The sequence below is a fragment of the Meles meles genome, chromosome 3, assembly GCF_922984935.1.
Source record: "Meles meles chromosome 3, mMelMel3.1 paternal haplotype, whole genome shotgun sequence".
Lineage (NCBI taxonomy): Eukaryota > Metazoa > Chordata > Mammalia > Carnivora > Mustelidae > Meles > Meles meles.
The window spans coordinates 174,092,954-174,103,473 of NC_060068.1; the positions used below are offsets into that span (position 1 = coordinate 174,092,954).

The 10,520-nt window shown below is 34.8% G+C and overlaps 1 pseudogene; it reads left to right on the plus strand.

Annotated features, from left to right (window-relative positions):
• Positions 1 to 312: 312 nt before the first annotated feature.
• LOC123939313 lies at positions 313 to 787 on the plus strand (annotated as a pseudogene).
• Positions 788 to 10,520: the final 9,733 nt, after the last annotated feature.

Here is a 10,520-nt window from a genome sequence, read left to right on the forward strand (position 1 = left end):
AATTACAGTTGGGTCAGCACTCCTCATTGGTTGAAACACCCTGGCATGGTGTCTAGTCATTGAAAGAAAGCAAGTCTGGGGTGGGGGTGGGCCCCACTTTTCCTTTCTACCATGCGTCACTCTTCAGGATTTGTGTAAGAATACCTAAATGATGGAATGCAAGAGTGGTTTCCATTTGTGAATTCTGGCAAAATAAAAACAAAAATAAAGTAACCAAAGAAAACAAACAAAAAAACCCCCAAAAACCTCAACTAGAGTTGAGAAGAAAATTAGCGGATCAAAATGCATTAAAAGTCCTCTTAAGGCGGGAAGATGGCTGAGCCGGTGCCGAAGTCGGTGCTGTTCATGTGTCTGGGTAACATCTGTCGGTCACCCATTGCAGAAGCACTGTTCAGAAAACTTGTAACTGACAAAAAGCTTTCAGATCATTGGAGGATAGACAGTGCAGCGACATCCACGTGTGAAATAGGAAACCCTCCTGATTACCGAGGGCAGAGTGCGTGAAGAAACATGGCATCCCCATGAGTCACACCGCCCCGCAGGTTACCAAGGATGACTTTGCCACATTCGATTATATACTGTGCATGGATGAAAGCAATCTGAGAGGCTTGAATAGATAAAGTCATCAAATTAAAAACTGCAAAGCTAAAATTGAGCTACTTGGGAGCTATGATCCACAAAACCAACTCGTTATTGAAGACCCCTATTATGGGAATGAGTCCGACTTCGAGACTGTCTACCAGAATGTGTGAGGTCCTGCAAAGCCTTCCTGGAGAAGGCCGGCTAAGGCCCCGCCCATGCTCCCCCGTGCCCTGCTGGGCCCCGCAGGCTCTCCTGTCCCTCGGTTTCTTACCTTCAGTCATTGTAGATGGAAATCAGTTACTGTACTTGACAGACAAATAAATAAAAATGTTTCATGCAGACAAAAAAAAAGTTCCCTTAAATATTTAAACATAATACTGTCATTTTACCAGAGTTATTGAATTTATTTACATTATGAACTAAGGCCTTTAAAAATGAATTGTGTTGCTATTTGTTGCTAATTTCTGTGGAGTTAAAAAGTCTCTAACAACTGCATCATTTCCCTGAAACTATTTTTAAATTAAAATTAATGTTTCTTATAATAATTTGAAAATGAATAGATTTCCGGGCTCTTTTCTAAATTATTACTTACTAAACAATAAGTTATTACTCTTAGAAGAGTTTAAAGGTGAGCTGAAGAACTTCAAGATACGGTTCAGAATAACGCCGTGGAATTCTGATTTAAAGCTAGGAGTCGTTCTTATGTTTTATGTTCAACGTGTGCCCGTGCAGTTAGCGATCACATAAATTACAGGACTGCCATTTCACTTTAGCATGTTTCCTCTGAAGCTGCTATAACCAAATACATCACTCTCATCTTGATTAATTTACAAAATAAAACAAATTCAACTGTGGTTGTGTGTGTGTGTGTGTGTGTGTTCAGCAGCCCAAATCTTAGAAAATTCTTCCTTGATCATTTCCCAGGAGTAGATCCAAGCATAGTTAATTCGCTGACAGTTACATGCAGAATTGACTCAGGCAATCACAGATGTCGTTGTCCATGTGTATTCAGCAACATTTGAACTATCTGGCACACCTCAGTGTTATCTTCTATTTAATTTTTACCCTGTCAAAATTTTTTTTCAATTATATATTTTTAGTCTAATATCCTAAGATGATATGGAGAGAGGAATGTAATAACAGCATATTTCCTGGCTATGGGAACACTTAAATGGTGAATGGAGTCATTAAAATCAGTATTCACATTTCTTATGACTCTGCCATGTACGTGTATACAGAAAAGACAGCTTTCTTCTCAGAGCTGTACTCTGGAATCAGTGTTACTTTGCTTAAACTACATTTTAAAAATAGCGTCCGAGGGGAATATAATCAATAATATTGTCATAACTCTGTATGGTGACAGATGGACTCTACACTTATCGTAGTGAGCCCTGTGTTGTGTGTACAATTGTAGATTTGCTAATGTGTACGCCTGGAATTAACATATCATTGTATATCAACCATGCTTCTATTAAAAAAATAGCATCTGAGATAATCTTCCTCAGATGCTAAACCCGATAATTGAAATAAAGCAGTTAGCCAACTATTTATTGGTATGTGTTTGGAGAACTTTCAAGGAATTAAGGACAATAAGAAAAATTTCAGTTCTCAGGAAGTGTTATGATTTTCACTGTCGTGAACTTGGTCAGAATGGGCATGCACCACAAATCTAGCCATACCTGGACAATGTTTGCTAGACATTTGGAGGGAAGTCCTTTTCACTCTCAGGAAAGGCATTTGGGAAGCAGACATTCGTTGCTTGCTGAATGAGATGGCAAGGCTATATGTCTTGATCCCCATGGTGGCCATCCTACAAGCATTGGGTGAATTTACCTTAGAATGAAACTTGCAATGTGGCCAATAATTCTGATGATGAATTGATAGAAACAATCATAAATCCTGAGTAAGTTCTGACTTACTCTGGCGCATTTGTAATGGTGAAAACTCTGAAGGCTAATTCTCATAGTGAGTTTAACAACCACCGACCTGGGAAGTAACTGACTCAACTTCGCTCAAATTCTGCCCAGACTGATAAATATATGTCCAACACCTTCTCCAAAAAGTCCTTTGTATTGTTCTCCAAACATTACTTTGCACTAGAAAAACGGATTGTCTTACCTAAAAAAATGGTTATATTTTTCTTTGTACTAAAGAATTGGAGGTGCAAAGGGAAAGGAAGTGAAAATCTATTGACTATTTTGACTTCACAGGGTCCTGTAGCTGGCATTTCATCCCTTGCTATCCTCAGGATGATACTTATCTGTTATCAACTCTGACGTCCAATGAGAAAAATAAATTTTCTCAAGACATTTCTAAGGTCAGTCGTGTCAATATAGATGTAGAGTGTATTTATATTTTTACCTTATTTGCACGAAATTGTTTTCATCTCTGTGACTGCCCATGATCTACTCTCATCTGCCAGCAACAGTGGAAAGTATTCTGGATTTGAGTTGTGTTCTATGGTTCTTATATTTCGGGGTTGTTTGCAAATGAATAGCTGTTGTTAAATTTTCGTTAAACCTCACACAAGTTCAGTATTTCCATCCTATCATTTCAGCTTTGTTTCAACTTTAAATATTTCTCTTAGTAAAAGTTACCAATATAATAAGTTCAGAAATAGTCATGATGTAAAAAATCAGGAAATGAAATTTTGTACACTATTAAAGAGGTTTTTGGAGCACCTGTGTGGCTCAGTCAGTTAAGCATTTGCCTCTGGCTTGGGTCATGATCCCAGGGTCATGGGATCGAGTCCCACATTAGGCTCTTTGCTCAGCAGGGTGTCTGCTTCTCTCTCTCACTCTCCCTTTCTGTTCTCCAACCCCCTCAAATAAATTAAAAAATCTTAAAAAAAGAAGATTAAAAAAGGCTTTTTGGTCATGATAGAATTTATCATAAATAGAAAATCATTCAGTTGTATAAATTTTGCCCTGTTTATTGTATGGTTTTGGAGACAAATTAAGGATCTAACAGTATTAGTTAACTGTATTATGATAGGAACTTGCATTGCAAAATAATGTTGTCATTATATAGAATTAATTTAATCCATATTTATCATCATGGAATTCTGTCATATTGTTGATAAAAATGTAAGTCATGCTAATAACATAATAAAATATGTAAACGTGTATATATGTATATTATATAAAGGTATTTTATTACTATATATACAAATGCATAGACTATTTTTAAAGGTGATTATCTCAGATGATGAGATATTATTTGGTTTTTATTTTATCTCTATAATTGCTTTATATATAAGAATGATTTTAAAAAGCTTCATTCTAGGGATGGTTGGGTGGCTTAGTCAGTTAAACATCTGCCTTTGGCTCAGGTTAGGAACCCAGGGTCCTTGAATTGAGTCCCTTATCTGGCTCCTTCCTCAGCAGGAATCTGCTTCTCCCCCTGCCTGTCGCTCCCCGTGCTTGTGCTCTCTCTCTCTCTGACAAATAATAAAATCTTTTAAAAATAAAATTAAAGTTTCATTCTGTTTTTAAATTTATTTTCCCTAAACAAAGTTTCTTAATTTTGTTTTCCTCAAAGATCTCTTTCAAGATCTAAGGAAAGTGCCATAGCTTTTTCCCTAGAGAATGCTTTAAAGTATTGCAGTGGGTAAAAAAAAAAATTCAAAAATATATATATATATATATATATTGTGGTGGCTAAGAAATTTGCATTAATTGCCAGCACGAATGATTTCTGATGTAAAAATAAATATGTCCTGCTGTGTAATGGAACACCTCTACCACGACAGCAGCAACATCAGAGTCATTAATATGTTCATTTATTTATTCAACAAAAGTAACTGAGAGCTGGTTACAGATCAGAAGCTACACTCAGAATTCATGACAGTGACAGACAGGGTGAGGTCCATAACCTCATGAAACATTCTGTGCTAGGGGAGACAAAACATATTGTAATGCAGGCTTCTGCCAAGTGGTATGATACAAAATAAATCTGGGTGATAAGTGATTGAGAAATTGGGAGATTTCTCAGTAGGAGATTGAGAGTGATGGGGGATTTTTTTTTTTTTTTTGAGAATTTAGTCAAAAAAGGAATCTGTGATATGTGAAAACTGAATGAAGACCTGCATAAAGCAGTTGGCTGATCTCTGTCCTGGTGTAAATTTGTAAATATTTTAATTCATGTTTTTGAGTTTTTGTTCTTTTCATGTAAAGCACCATCGTGAAAAGAAAAATTTCTATTCTGACCCCTGGACATGGCGTAATAATCTGATGTTTTGCTCAAGATGGCACGTGTTTTGTTTTCTAAGATGAAAACTTTCTAATAGGAAAAACAAATCTATGTATTTCGTGAAGAAACGTGTTTCAGTCTACAGCACTGAATCACATGTCTCCTGTGATCTGCTCCTTCCTGGCTGGCCTTTCTATTTTATTTAAAAATTTTAAATTAGTTTTTATCCTGCCCAATGCATCATGCTGCCTGGGGGTGGAAAAAGTGTGTCCATGGCTCATTTTTGTTGCTTAAAAATGTTATGCCTTTTATTTTAGAGAAAGAAGTAGCTCTTTTAAGAGTATCCTTTTAGTCGCAATTACTCCAGATTTATTGAAAATATTTGCTATTGACTCGTGAATTTCTCTCCAGTAGTACTTCCAGGATCATTTTGGATGAACTGATGGTTGAGTCAACAGGTATAATCCCTTCAACAGGTATAATCCCTTTACCTCTTTCCTCATTTTCTGGTCATTTTTCACCATTCTGTATCAGCCATTCACTTATCTGGGACTAATAGACACCTCCCAAATCTTTTTTTTTTTTTAAATTAACATATAATGTATTTTTAGGCCCAGGGTACAGGTCCGTGAATCGTCAGGCTTACACACTGCTTAGCACTCACCGTAGCCCATACCCTCCCCGATCACCTCCCAAATCCTGATATCAAAGTCATACTCTCTTAACATTATCCCCTCTTTACAAACAAATTCACCCAAATGTCAGCATGCATCAGGATTAGCTTTGAAACCCAAAAACATCATAGTTAACCAAGGAGAATGTTAACCATAAAAAAAAATGAATCATAGAGACCTAAAAACTACAGCGCTTTTGACTAAAAAGATTAAGGTAACACGAACACAAAAAAAACCACAAAGATTTTTTCTTACTAAAAATATATCATTAGATATTCTGGGAATAATCAAAAAACTTTCAAATTCTGGAAGAATGTTTCAAATTGGAACAAAACAGGAAAGCAAGGACTGAATTTCTAACTCACAATCACAATTTGATTCTACAAAGTATTTATAGAATTATTTAAGAAATTTTAATTATGCCAATAATATCTAGTCATTTCAAAAAAACCTGACATGTATAAGGAACCAGCAAGTTTTTAGAAAGTGTAGAAATCTTGGAAATCAAACCATGTGGATCGCAATTTTGTTCTTAGTTTGTCCTGAAATATTATCTGAAAATTTTAAGTTGGCATAATTTTACACTAAAATAATATAGTCAGATCTTTCAAGATGGTAATTTATAACCCTGACGCATACCAGATTTGAAGCTCTTGAAATATACTTGAAATCCTATAATTAATAGCTATTGACACAAAGAAAGTCATTCAAATAGAAATTTTTTTCCAACCACCACTTCAGAACTCATATATGAATGCAATTTTTTTTTATGACTACTGGATTTTTGAGTGAGAAAAAAAAAGTTGTGTACTGATATTGCACTTGCTCTGTCTTATTTTTTATGGTACATTGAAATCGTATACAATCAATATGATTTACATTTTTCCAAATAGAAACCAAAATCGGGGGTAAATTATTGACAATTGGCCATTGAATTTACATAAAATAGTGCATAGTTTGACACAAAGCATAAATGCATAGATTCTTCAAACAGTGACTTTTATTACTTTATTTATTTTTGGTATGTCAATACACAAATGAATGCATTCTACCTCACAGCTCACAAAAGGGCAAGAAAACAAAATCTTTTATCTCATAATTTTCTCTCTAAAGAGGAAATGTCACAGATATTTTTATTCAAGTACTTTCTACCACCATGACAAGCATTGCATGCTGAGGGTTTGCTAATGTTCTAAATTTTTGATAAAGAGTTTAATTTTTTTTGCCATAGGTCTGACAATAATAACATAGAACAATAATCATGTCATTAGTCAAAAGATTTTTTTTACAAGAACTTGGTTTTTCTCTTTGTCTGAGAATATTTGTCATATCTTTCCATCACATTTTATGAGCCTCTCAGGATAACTGTGACTTCTACCAGTTTTTACAGAAGAAAGAACAGCTTTGAATAAAGCCTTCATAATTTTCTTCTCTTCCTCTTTTTTAGCTGCTAAACTGGATGCTTTTGGTGAAAATCAGTATTTGAGCCTTCTCTTAGGAAAATTCAATAAACTAATGAGAAAGAAACTTCTCATGTTATAAAAAAATCATAGGTTGCTTCTATAAAATCTTTCATTTCAGACTTATGGCAGGCTAGACTACAGTCCTGAGGTCACTTTTCCAAAATAATTCATTTTTCACGAATTCATGGTATTTTCATATTTTTCCTGTTTCTTCAGTATCCCTTCACTAGCAAGGTTATTTGCCTAACAACTATAAATTTACATTTCATCATCTTTTAATCATGTTTATTTTTATAATACATTGTTATTTAAATAAAATTTAGTGATGAGTAATGCTTTATTTTATTGACTTTAAGATGCCATATAATGTAAAATTCATCTCTCTCTAAAAACTACTTTTAATTTAACTTATATACAATCTGATATCAGAAATGTTAACATGAAATGTAGTTCATACAGCTCTTAAACTATGGCATACTTATACTTAGTTTTCAGAACATTGATCCATTTTTCTAAAAACATAATAAATAAGATGGGACTGGGGAGGGAGACAAAACATGAGACTTTTTTTGTTTGTTTTGTTTTTATTCGTTTATTTGTTTACTTACAGCATAACAGTGTTCATTGTTTTGGCATCAATAAGAGACTCTTAATCTCAGGAAACAAACTGAGGGTTGCTGGGGGGGTGGGGAAACGGATAGGGTGGCCGGGTGATGGACAATGGGAAGGGCATGTGCTGTGGTGAGTGCTGTGAATTGTGTAAGACTGATGATTCACAGATTTGTATCCCTGAAGCAAATAATACACTATATATTAATTAAAAAACAAGAACTAAAAAATGTCAGTGATGATATGGAGAAAAAAACAATAAATAAAAAACATAAATTCAACAAAATTTTAAAAATTCTAGAAACCTGAAATAAAGAAGCCTCATTAAATACATCTATGGAAATTAATTGAAACAACATAGTTCCTTGAGCTTTTGGAAACTCGAGGAAAGTAATGTTTACTATGGATATTATGAGATTTCTATATGAAAACCTCAATTAATCTTTCATTTGAAGTTTGTGAACTGCATAGAAACAGAAATACCAAGTAACTTGCAGACTGCTAGTCTACCATTGACCAACAGTACATCGTTAATGGTGGATCCTGAACTTAAACCCCTGGTTTAAGTCCAGCTGAGAAGATACTTAGCTATTTTCACTGACCCCATTATTTGCCAAGCCAAGAAGGCACAAATTTTAAAAGAAACAGTACTTATGGTAAAGAAATTTAATTTATGATAGGAACATTGAAAATAGAGCAAATAGATGTAGAGAAAGTATCTCTTCATTGATCTAGGTGTTTGTTGATTGAGTAGGCATATGCCATCCGTAGGTCCAAACTGAAGGATTCTGTGCAAGGACAAAAATTTTAGTAGGTATTGATATGTTTGTATATAATGAGATAAGATCCTCAATGGTGGTGCTGGTGGGGGGGTGCCTGGGTGGTTCAGTCAGTTGGGAGTCCAACTCTGAATTAGGGCTCAGGTCCTGATCTTGGCACCGGTGGTGGGATCCAACCCTACTTGGTCTGCACTCAGCATGGAGTCTGTTCAAGATTCTCTCTCCCACTCCGTCCTTCCACCTCCTCCTTTGCCCTTCTCACCACTCACCCTCTCTCTCTCTCTCATAAATTAATAAATAAAATCTTAAAAAAAATAAAGATGCTGAATGAGACAAGGAAGCAAGTTATATAATAGAGTTTAGAGAGATAAGAGCAGGATTAGAAGGTTGGTGCAACATGGATGAATTGGGATTTTTATCTACAAAGTTTTTTTTTTTTCTTTGAGGTACAAGATGAGCATTTTTTCCTGCATTTAATTGCAACCTCTTATCATTGCAATCAATGTCTAGTGCCATTAGACCAAGAAACAATAGCTCTGTCTTACAGACTTCCAGCACACAACAGGTGAAGTTGTTCTAAATGACTTAATAAACCAAGTTAGAGGTCCTTTCATATATTTGGTGCTTAAACGTTGAGAAAAATACACATGGGTATGCATAAGACATATGACAGTAACATTTCTAATTCTCGATGACTTATTTCCATTAAGCCATTTCGTTTAATTGGTTTGGAATATTATTCCTAAGTGTTTCTCATCTTCTCAGCAGTTACCTGAAAATAAATGGATGTGGTGCATTTTGGGTTGTTCTTGTTATCAGCATTCAGAGTCAAGAGTTTAAATAATCTTGGGTTGCAGGGGGAGATTTACAGTAAATAATAAGCTGGGTCTGTACCAGGGAAACATTGTAACTAAAACTTCCCTTGCTCTCTTGATAGATTAATAGGTCTATTCCTATTTCCCATTCTGCATAATAAATTGAGGTTTCACAATGAATTTGTGTAGTGACAATTTCAAACTTGGCATTTTGGGAGAACATATGCTTGTAAAGGGGTTTGGCTGAAAGTCAAAGGCAAGCTTTTCTGAGTTATTAGAGCCCAGGGATCTGTTGTAACACATAAAGTGCTTATGGGAAAAACATTTAAAATAAACATCCTGAGAACAGTGGGAAGGTTAAATGAATCTCCTCTGGTGACCCATCCCAGGGGCATATCAGTCACAGCTTTGTAGAACCTGCAAAGCATCAAGGGGAAACCACAGAGCTGTAAGGAAACAAAGAAAAACAACACTTTCAATCCCAACATGAAGTCCAAGCTACTCAGAATATCAAAATCACTTGTGTGTGAAGTGTTAAATTATACAATTTTTAAATGTGTCATGATGAGTAAAAAGTTTTGATTTTGTATATTTGCTCATTTACCAAGTAAAGCAGGCTAGTATTTTTACAGGTTAAGATTTTTAATTTATGCACATTTTGTAGTTAAATTTCACCCTCTCACAGACTACGGATGGATTATAGATTGCCACTTCATATAACCATATAACCATTTTATTAATGGACCTCAGTCATAAATGTTGAGAACTATAACATTAAAACTATTTTATGTGGGCATTTTAGTTATATGTGCATTAATTACTAACTTCACTTGCTACTGCATTTCTCTGATTACAGGTGCCATCATCCATATTAACTGCAAAAGTTCCTCCTGTGTTAGAAGGAAAAGATGACTTGAAGTTAAAGATGTTGAAGGATCTTTTAGCTAACTGACCAGTAGTCATTCATTCTAAAGACATTAATTAAGTAAATATTGTTCAAATCATTAGAATTTTTTTAAAATGCGTATATTTAAAATTTTTAAAATGGTATAGAAACAGAGGTAACTATTCAAACTTGAAACCTATGCCTATTAAATTAAGTATATGAGTTGTACCAAATACAGACTGAAAGATATTGTATTTTGTGATAATATTCGCAAATATTGAAGAGTGTTGAGAATTGCGTGAGGTCACGTTGAAAGAGAAAATTTTAAAGTCGTGTGGAAGGTGGTGATGATGGAGTCTTCCTGCGTAACCTACAGGTAATAATAAGGAAAGTAGGAAACTTTATCTCCAGAGATTGCAGGATTGGGGTCTGTTTTTGGCTGTAGACTGACCTAATTTGATCAAGCTAAAATGCCTGTGAACCTACAAGCATATGAGTTATCTGAAAACCCAGAGTCTTTC